This window comes from Crinia signifera, chromosome 12 (genome assembly GCF_055691185.1).
Source record: "Crinia signifera chromosome 12, ASM5569118v1, whole genome shotgun sequence".
In the NCBI taxonomy this organism is placed as follows: domain Eukaryota; kingdom Metazoa; phylum Chordata; class Amphibia; order Anura; family Myobatrachidae; genus Crinia; species Crinia signifera.
The window spans coordinates 29,723,851-29,734,605 of record NC_139228.1 but is presented as its reverse complement, the minus strand read 5'-3'; the positions used below and the strand labels follow the sequence as shown (position 1 = coordinate 29,734,605).

The window sequence follows — 10,755 nt, the reverse complement described above, 5'->3', positions numbered from 1 at the left end:
CCTGGGTTGGCTCCTTCTACACCAGCCTAGTCCCTGCATTTTCTGGTGTGAAGGGAAGAGGACCCCCCCCCACTATATAGTTTAACCAGCTATATCTTCGGAACCAACTGACCCATTTACATATACCAGTATCATTTTGAAGAACTTTTGAGTGGGTTTCGAAAGATTTTGATCCCGTGAAACTGGGCCGTTTGGTTCCAGAGAAATCAGCCCTTTAAAGATCATGAACAGCCATGAAATTACATTTCAAAAATAAAAAAATTGTTTTACCCACATTAGCTCTGGAACCAATGGACTCATATGGATCCAGCCTGTATCAGATTGAAGGCCCAGCGATTTGGGTTCAAATGAGATCAACCTCAAGCTTCTGTGATGCTGGGAATGGGGTGGGTGGGGGGGGGACTGGCAGCCATTTGAACCGGATGGGGGTCGGAAATAGCGGGTTCCATGTTATCCTATGGGGAAAACGTTTCAGCTTTGCCCGGTGGTATCTCCAGTTCCCAGGGGGCTAGCAATGCGAGGCCGGGCTTGTTGAAACACAGCTATGTCAGAAATTATAGGGGGGGTGTGTCCCCCTGAATCCGCCCATGCGTTCCCATGCCCCACTGCCGCCACACCCAACCCCCACACACACACACACTGTGTGAGCACCACGCCGACAGTGCAGGTAACAATTCATCAAAAGCAATTACAACAATGGTCCTTGCTGGAAGTTGTAATAAAAACTCTATTAACCCATTGCGCGCAGGGTGAATTTGACAAAATAGGTGTAATAATTGCCAAGCAAACATTTTTTGTTCATGATAATGACTTGTAATAATTTACCTTATATAGGAAATATAGGGTGAGATTTAATAGGATGAGAGATTCAGAAAGTGAGAGATTTGGGAAGAAATCTCCAGTTTTTTTAAAGCGGCAATCATTTACAGTGCAAAATCAAACTGGTTTTGCAGTGTAAATGATTGCCGCTTTAAAAAAACTGAAGATTCCTTCTCAAATCTCTCACTTTCTGAATCTCTCATCCTATTAAATCTCACCCATAATCTCTACACAGCAATTTTTATTTGCGTTTATATAAAAACGCAAAAAAAAAATGAGCGACGCCGGCATTTTTAGCGGTTATTTTGCACATCTATCACAGAGATGTTGGCACTCAATGGATGATGGTTCTTTCAGTAAACATTGCCTAATTCTTAGAGGAAATGGCATCCCTTTTCCCCCCCGCACACTCACTGATGTGTCCTGCCAACACCGCGTGTGACTGACTGACACTCTGTCCGTGGCATTCCACAGCTGACTGTACTGGCTTCTCTTATACGGAGTATCTCCACACCTCAGGAATGTCCCTGCTCACTTACTGATAATTTTATTTTGGTAACATGGGGCGTGCCTCCAACTTCTAGTGCTGTGTGAAAGTGTATTTGTGACCTTTTTTCAGCTGTCCTCTCTCCTTTGTCCCTAAGTTATACTTCACTATTGTGGCGGTGACATTGGACCCGGTGTGGGAGTTGGACACAACAAGGTAGAGTCATGTTCCTGTTTGTTTCCGATTTGCTATTTACAGTCGATTGTGAAAATGATGTATTTGAAAAACTTATTTGATCTGCTGAACATACAATATATATATATATATATATATATATATATATATATACATATATATATATATATATATATATATATATATAATAACGATTTTCAAAAAAATGAAAACAGGAGGCGGCACTCAAAGAAAACGTGGGTAAATTGTATTAAAGCATAAAAGTGCAAAACTTGTCAGTATACATGGTCAACAGTTTCGGAGCTGACGCCCCTTCCTCAAGACCACTGACACATCAACTGAATCAAACAAAACATAATGGTGAAGTGCACTTCACCATTATGTTTTGTTTGATTCAGTTGATGTGTCAGTGGTCTTGAGGAAGGGGCGTCAGCTCCGAAACTGTTGACCATGTATACTGACAAGTTTTGCACTTTTATGCTTTAATACAATTTACCCACGTTTTCTTTGAGTGCCGCCTCCTGTTTTCATTTTTTTGAAAATCGTTATTATATACCTCTGATGTGGAAGGCACCTCATCTGTTGACCTATTGGATATACTAAGTGCCGGTCCTCTCGACCTCTATATATATATATATATATATATATATATATATATAATGGTACATAAATGATGCTTGTGGCTGCTGGTGGGTACTTTATCTCTAAAACATTTTGAAAACTCCAATATACATATATACACATGCACACACAACGGAAGAGGTAATATTATATTCAAATAGTAACACAATCTAACACACTTGTTCCTGACTATTTCATGAGGTAATTTTTATCTATTTATATAATACAGGTGTACCTAGATAACGTCTCAGTATACATATAATACTGACTTTCATTTTTCATAGTAGACGTATAATTGATACACCCTAAAAATAGATTGAGTTGTGTGTGTTTGCTCATAGTTGTGTATTATTACTCTCCTAAATCACCAGCCTCAATGACAAGTGGACATGAATACACAGTACTGTACGGTGTGTTGGGACTTTGGGTATATCTTACTGTGTATCTCGGTATAGCTGAAAGCTCAATTTACGGTTCTTATAAAATAAAATGTAGGCTGTTGTAGGCAGAACACCACTGTGTTACCTTTATTTCTCATTGTGATCTGTGCCTGTTTAATTATATTCAGTGATTTTAGTGAATTGGAATATTTGATGTGGGAGCTGCTGGATTTAGAGGAAGGAGACCATAACTCTGTACCCCCGCTGAGCAGATGTCAGGCCTCTCTATATTGTGAAGTCCCGTTATAGCACAGCGCTGACACACACACACACAAAAAAAATATTTCCAACGAATAGAAGTTAACTTATCACTGACTTAATGGACAGTTCCTTCAAAGCTGCCATAATAATCTTTGGGCCTCCAGCCTAAAGACAGGGATCACTGATAATTATCACTGACTGCCCATATTTGGCTTCTCATTAGTACAACGCTTACAAGTGCCCATGTTGCCTACACGACTCATAAGGAACAAGACCAATACATTGATGCATAGGCAATGTGGAGTTACCTACGTATGTCGGCATGCAGTCGGCAGTTCAACAAGTAAAAGGTTGACCAGTCAATAGGTTGACCACTATTGGTCGACAGGCCATGGGTCAACACAAAAAAAGGTCAACATAACTTAGGTCGACATTGTCTTACGGTCGACACATGCAATATGTCGACATGGAAAGGTTGACATGAGTTTTTCACACTTATACTTAGGTATGCCGACATAGACAAGGAAAATGTGAGAACCTCATGTTGTCCTTTTTTAACGTCGGCTTGTTCCATGTTGACTTATTGCTTATGTCAACTTTTCCACCCTGTCAACCTAAGGCATGTTGAGCTTTTTCTTGTATTGATTTATGGCACTGTCAAACAATAGTAGTGGACTTAGTAACTGTCGACCTTCTTACTGTCGGCACATACCCCATATGAGTAGTAGATAATCCAGGCCGGCCAATGATTAATGGAATGGTGGAAACTTTATGTAATGTTTTTCATAATATGCTTTTAGTAAATAATAATAATAATAATAATAATAAAATGTATTGGGGCAGATGTACTAAGCTTAGTGAAGAAATACAGTGGAGATAAAGTAGAAGGTGATAACACACCAACCAATCAGCTGCGTTTGGAAAAAGACAGTTAGGACCTGATTGGCTGGTGTGTTATCACCTACTACTTTATCTGCACCGTATCTCTTCACCAGGCTTAATGCATTTGCCCCATTGTATTGAAAACAAATGAGCATATTTAGGGATAAATGAACTTAAGCATCTAAAAATAAAAGAGGTGATGTTGCCCCTAGCAACCAATCAAATTCTGATTATCATTTCTCTATTGAATCTTACAAAATGATAGATAGAATCTGATTGGTTGCTATGGGCAACATCACCTCTTCTCATTTTTAGGAGCTTTAATAAATATACACCTTAGAACCTGAAACAAAAGATTTTCCTTTGTATGTTGGATCGACATTCCCTTATTAATGTTGCAAAACAAAGTTGCGAAAAGAGACAACAACATCGTAGAACCAAGGTCACCACGGCAACATTCCAGGAGAGAGGTATCAAACCTTCTAAAGAGGACAAGTGTAGGTGTGGCCTATATTAACCAATCAGGTTGTAGCTATCATTTATCCAGTACACTCTTTACAGTAATAGCTAGAAGATGATTTTTTTCATCTGGGCAACAGCTAGTCTAGCCCTCTGTAGTAGGTTTATTAACCTTAGCTTATGGTTTGATTTGCACAGTACTATTTCTGGGGAAAAAATAAGTCCAGGAACTTTCCACCTGTTCTGGGGGTGGAAGAGAGGGAGAGAAATAGAGAGAGATTGTATTTAGAAACAAAGGCCATCACAGGGGACTTTAAAATAAAACTTATCTTATGAAAAGTACATTTTGGCCCAAAGCAGATTCAGGAACCCAGTTCCTGATGATGTCATATTTAACCCCTTCAGTGGTGTTTTTTTTTTTTCAGGGAGTGCCCCCCACTGGGTGAGTTTTTTATGGGGAGCGCTCCCCATTAGATGTGTTTTTTATGGGGAGCGCTCCCCAAAAAAACCCCAACACGCTGTCTCCCGGGGTCGGGCAGCGCCGCTGAGCACTATGTCAGCTGCTGCCCCCCACAACCCGCCTCTGCCCTCGGGAAACCCGGCACGAAGTTACAGTCCGTCGCAGACTATAATACAACAGCCGGGAGGGGGGGGGGGAGGAGGAGGCGCGGCTGAGCAGTGGGAGCCGGGCATTTCAGTGATCTACTCAGCGGCGCTGCCCGGCTCTAAGCAGTGGCAATCCCAAGAATTTTCAGAGTTTGCCAGTCTGGGCATTGAAGCATAGCCTGGAAAATTCTTGGGATTACCACTGAAGGGGTTCTTTAGAGGTTCAGGAACTGTTTTGCTGCTAAAATATAGCACTGGATTTGCACAAATGATCTATCTATAGGCATTGTTCATTGTAGCATATTTTGCCATGTAGTTACAATTCTGCCCTAAGAATCCCAAAAAGATACCACTGGAGCTGCATGCCTAATTAGGCCCATGATATTTTAATTTGGCTATGGGTCTGGAAAAAGGAACAAAATATACTTATTAATTGGTAGGTAAAAACCACCATTGGTAGTGACAATTATGTGTTTTGTCTGTGGTTCTTGTCACGGAGACTCTGAGGCCAGAGAGTAAACCTGGGTACACACTACTGTACATGATATTTTGGACACTCATGCAATCCGCAACCATTCTGCATGGCCATAATCGGATGGAAGATGCAATGTATGATATCACATCCGAATAGCAGTGTGTTGGTGCAACCTCATGATATTTTGGTCAATCATTCCTTTGAAGATGTAATCTGGACTGATTAATTGCTTGTTATCCAGGGGCACAATATATTGTGTGATTGGAAGGATGATTGCAGAGTGTGTATGCTTAAAATTGTGTGTTCTGGGAGTGTATCATTGAAACTGGAAGGGATGTTCAATTGTTTGTAAAAATCTTTTATATGAGTACTCAGCTTATACTGTGCCTGGCTGACTGATTGTGTGATTGATTGATTCATTGATTGATTAAATTGATTGATTAATTCATTCATTATGATATTTGACCCTACTATAAATATTCCACATCATTGGTGGGTGTAATGTATTTTTTTTCTCTATTCATTGGTTTTAAACGGTAATATACTTTATTGTGGCCAGGACGTAAGATTAGCACAACTGACGAATTCACGTCTCTCTGCTTTGATAAGCAGGGACTCCCCTAGGGCGTGAGGACTAGACGCGTTAGGCCAGATAAGGCAAAACTAGTAAAGCTGCTATCTGGTGATAACGCTGTTTGTAAGATTATAGAGAGCCTTGTAGAACCTCCGGATCAGCCAATTTCTTCCCCAATGTTAAACTGGGGGAGGTACAGTGTGTCATTTATTGCTTAGAACTTGCCTGAGCTGAGCGTGGATATAACAGCATGGACAGTTGTTTGTAGGATCCATAAGGCCCCCTTACACTATGCAATTTTGGGCCGATTCCACGCGATTTCAGCACTTGGGACGATAAATCGCGAGAAATCGGCCCAAAAATTATCCCGTGCACATCGGACCAGATCATGAGGTCGGACGTGCAGCACGTACGATGACGTCCGACCTCCTGCAGTGGACGGGCAGCAGCAGGGGGTGCCAGTGACAGTGGAGCGGGCGGCGGTAATCAGTGTGTGCACTGTAGCGCCGCAGCGGGCGGGCAGCAGCGGCTATTACAACTTTGAAATAACACGTCATATGACTGTCTGGCTTCTGATTGGCTGAGATAGAGCACTCTCAGAAAATCAGCGTTTGACATGTTATTTTAAAGTTGTAATAGCCGGCACTGCCCGCCTGCTGCAGCGCTACAGTGCACACACTGATCACCGCCGCCCGCCCCACTGTCACCGGCACCCCCCTGCTGCTGCCCTCGCCGGGCACTCATTTCAGAGCCGCCGCTGCTGCTGCGCTGTACTGCACACACTGATAATTACCGCTGCCCGCCCCACTGTCACCGGTTCCCCACCACCTGCACTCGGCCGGCACTCATTTCAGAGCCGCTGCTACCCCCCCCCCCCACACTACCGCCGCTGCCCCCGCCTGATCCTCACCGGCATGGCCGCTGCCTGCCCCACTGCTCCTCACTGTCCTGCAGCTCCCTGGTTTTTTTTAACATGTGATAAATCGCATGCGATTCATCACATGTAAAAAATGGCACATCAAGTGCCAAATTGTATGTAAGCCTCCCGGGGAGCTAAAGCTATATATAAAGAGAGAGATAAAATAAAAAATGAAATGTAATTAAAATAAGAGAGAGATAGTGGGGTTGCTCCAAGGTAGGTAGCTCTTAGTTTGGATATATCAAGTAAGGAGCCATTATCATGTGGCTCCTTGCTGGTTAATCGTAGACCCAATTTAGGGTAACGGTGGCATGGGGTGCGGTGCCCCTGGACTGGATGGGCTGGGTGGCTTTAGTGCGGCATGCCCTTATGTTCTATTAACACTTTCCCCTCACTAACACTATCTCTCTCCTATTTTAATTACATTTCATGTATCTCTCTCTTTATGTATAGCTTCGGCTTCCTATCACTAATTATTAACACTATAGTATCTCACTGGCATGCCGCACTGGGCCTCCTAGCTTATGATGGTTTTAGGGGTGCCACACCCTGCACCTAGGTATAGCGCTAGGGACCCCCAATATACAGAGAAGCCTTGACGTGGCTTGGGGGCATAGCATACACCTGCGCAGGTATATGTAACCAATATATCTGAATTCTATTATTATCATGTAGTGTTCAAGATTGGTTACTAATACCACTGTCTTGTTTTACTTACTTAATACCCCTTTTACACCAGAAAATGCAGGGACTTACCCGGAAATACAGTCCAGGGCTCAAGCAGGGACATTCCCCGGCTGGCCTCATTCACACCAGCCTAGTCCCTGCATTTTCTGGTGTGAGGGGGGCAATGGGGGGTAGCAGGAGGCGGGGTACGGGAAGCGAGTGGCGGGGTCCAGACTGCAGGGATCCAGTCAGCTGCGGCTGGGCGCTTGTAGTGCTATTTGCCGGGCAGCGGGGCAAGAGAATTTGAAAACATTTTGACAAGACTGGCTGGATGCTGATTGGCTGAGAGCGTCTGGCCAGTCTTTTAAAATCCAGCAGCGCTTCCTCCCCACTGCCCAGCTATAAGCGCCCAGCTGCTGCCCGGATCCCCACAGTCTGGACCTCGCCACCCGGTATCCGGACCCCGCCACCAGCTGTCCAGACCCCGCCACCCACTGTTTGGACCCCGCACCACCCTGCCCGCCGCCTGCTGCGCAGGTAAGTTCCATTCACACCAGCCAGTAATCTAGGCTGGTCAAAGGAGCTATTTGGAATGTGGCTCGGGAACCTTGCATACCAGCGCTAGTCACAGGTTGTTCCCGGGGCCAACCCAGGAATTTTGGCTGGTGTGAAAGGGATATTACTTATTTCCTATTGCAATAGGAAAACAACGTTAGCAAAGATCTTAGGAGTCAATACAGGTAAAAGCATTCCTCTCAGCTGTCCCTATTTTGCGGCTAAAGCAGACCACGGAGGGTGGGTGGAATTAGTGGAAGTACTCTCACTGCTGCAGAAAGTTTGCCACCCATTGAGGGTATGTTGAGCGCTGTTTGCAAAAACTCTCCAGCTGTGCCCATGCAGAGATCCGTCCCACTCAGAAACAGCCCCAATATGTGTAAAGGTGCCCATACACTAGTAAGATTTATCTTCAGATCTGGCTGGTTGGAACAAAAACATGGTTATGGATGAGTGACAGTTTGTCAGTTTTCCAGCATTTCCAAGCAAATGGTCAACTGTCTCATCCACAACCATGTGCTCTCATCCACAACCATGTTTTTGTTCCAACCAGCCAGATCTGAAGATAAATCTGCGTGTGTATGGCCACCTTAACTGCCACACCAAAAAGCCCCAGAAAATCCGTTAACATAATTTTTTTTCAAAGTGACATCCCAAAATACGCTTCATATGTCACATGTCATACCATCTGCCAGTTCTCCAGAAAGTATGACGCAGCATAATATAGCCGGGTACTCCGTACTGATAATGTCCTCAATGGGTTTGTTTGTTTTTCTTTTTTTCTTTTGAACATAAACTCGTCTTAGGGGGAGGTGCAAAAGAAAATCTGCCATCTTTGAGGTGGCACTACGAGATTGTACTTTCAATATAATATATATATATATATATATATATATATATATATATATATATATATATATATATAATATTTATAATTCAGGAGCAGATTTATTAACTTTTTTTACTAAAATAATATGGAAAAATGTCATTTTCACACCCTTTCCCCTTTATATCTTCATCACCTTCAATGCTTGAAGGGCATGTATTTTAGTAACCAGGTAGAATTTCCCATAATTATAATGGGAAATTAAATTTGGATGGATTTATAAAAACAAAGTGTGAAACAGAATACCTCAGAGAGCCCTGTTATGATAATGCCAGCATCAGCTGGTGTAATCACTGGAATCACTGCAATATGCCTGCCCTTGCACAGCTTCCTTTGACACTGACACAATGTTTGGGAGCCTCCCGGCCACTCCAGTAGAGTAGGTAAGTATGCCCACCAGCCATTGTCACACAGCGCAGCTGGAGCACCGCCGTCTCCAATCCCTATGTACAGGCTGAGAGTGCAGTTCCAGGCCTCCACATAAAAATAGGCTCCCCATCATAACAGCGTGATGATTTACCAGACAGATACCAGCTGGCCACACGGTTGGCCATACACCAAAAGTATTCAAATGGCATTTCTATATTCTACACAATTATGCAACTTTTTTATGCACCAGATGACGTCCCGACAGTTGGGATCCTGACTGACAGGTGTGGGGGGGGGGAGGAGGATATATGCCTGGGGCCAGATTGCCAATGCTCTGTTCCTGGACTTCCTTACCAGTGGCAGTTGCAGCTGTGAGGCTGTAGCACAGTCCAATATTCAAAAAGGGGAGCCACACTTAAAGCCACCCCAAACATCACTGTCCTGGACTCACTCACTAGCAGTGTGACTCCCCCTCTTTGAATATTGGACACCAGCTGGTCACATAGTTGGCCATCTACATAAGTATAATTGAACGATGTTTGTGTGTGTGTGTGTGTGTGTGTGTGTGTGTGTGTGTGTGTGTGTGTGTGTGTGTATGGATGTTGCACGATAACTCTTAAATGATTGACCAACCGTCTTAAAACTCTGCACACTACCTTTTCATCTTAACGGACGATCTAAGTTCTAATATAGGTTTAATTGGACAAGCCTTTAAGGGTGCTGTCATAAGGGTCTGTGCTATTTCTGTTGTTTTCATGCATTGTGATATGTCATTTGAAAGCTTTAATCATGAGGCTCCAGTCATTTTTTTCTCTTGATTGTCTGCTTATTCATCGAGGGTTTTCGGGATCTTCTGTACCTGCTGCAGCAGCTCCTGTCCTGCTGTGGTTGGCAAGGGTAGGTGAATAGTTGGAGACTTGCACTGGCTGCTGCAGCAGCTACTGCTGTGCAGTGGTTTGGAAGAGAAGGTGGATAGTTGGAGAGCTGCTCTGGCTGCTGCAGCAGCTTCAGCCTTGCTGTGGTTGGGAAGGAAAGGTGAATAGTTGGAGACTTGCTGTGCCTGCTGCAGCAGCCCTGCTGTGGTTGGCAAGGGAGTTGGTGAATAGTTGATGAATTGCTGTGCCTGTTGCAGTAGCTCCTGCCCTGCTGTGGTTGCCAAGGGTAGGTAAATAGTTGGAGACCTGCTCTGGCTGCTGCAGAAGCTACTGCCTTGCTGTGGTTGGAAAGGGAAGGTGAATAGTTGGAGACTTGCTGTGCCTGCTGCAGCAGCCCTGCTGTGGTTGGCAAGGATAGGTGAATAGTTGATGAATTGCTGTGCCTGTTGCAGCAGCTTTTGCCCTGCTGTGGTTGGGAAGATTAGGTGGATAGTTGGAGACATGGTCTTGTTGCTGCAGCAGCTCCTGCCCTGCTGTGGTTGGGAAGGGAAGGTGAATAGTTGGAGAATAGGGGCAGATTTATTAAGCTTGGAGAAGAGATAAACTGGAGATAAAGTGGAGAAAAGGTAAAAGGAGATAAAGCATCAGCCAATCAACTCCCAACTGTCCTTTTCAAACACAGCGGATTGGCTGTGCTTTATCTCCTTTTACCTTTTCTCCACTTTA

At 43.9% G+C, this 10,755-nt stretch overlaps 1 protein-coding gene across 1 annotated transcript in view; it reads left to right on the top strand.

Annotated features, from left to right (window-relative positions):
* The first annotated feature begins 1,033 nt into the window (after positions 1-1,033).
* Positions 1,034-10,755, top strand: part of LOC146049969 (spectrin beta chain, erythrocytic-like) — a 97,148-nt gene continuing 87,426 nt past the window's right edge. The window contains exon 1 of the mRNA XM_083166685.1: positions 1,034-1,522. The gene's annotated coding sequence lies outside the window, so the exon portion shown is untranslated. The remainder of the gene's footprint in view (positions 1,523-10,755) is intronic.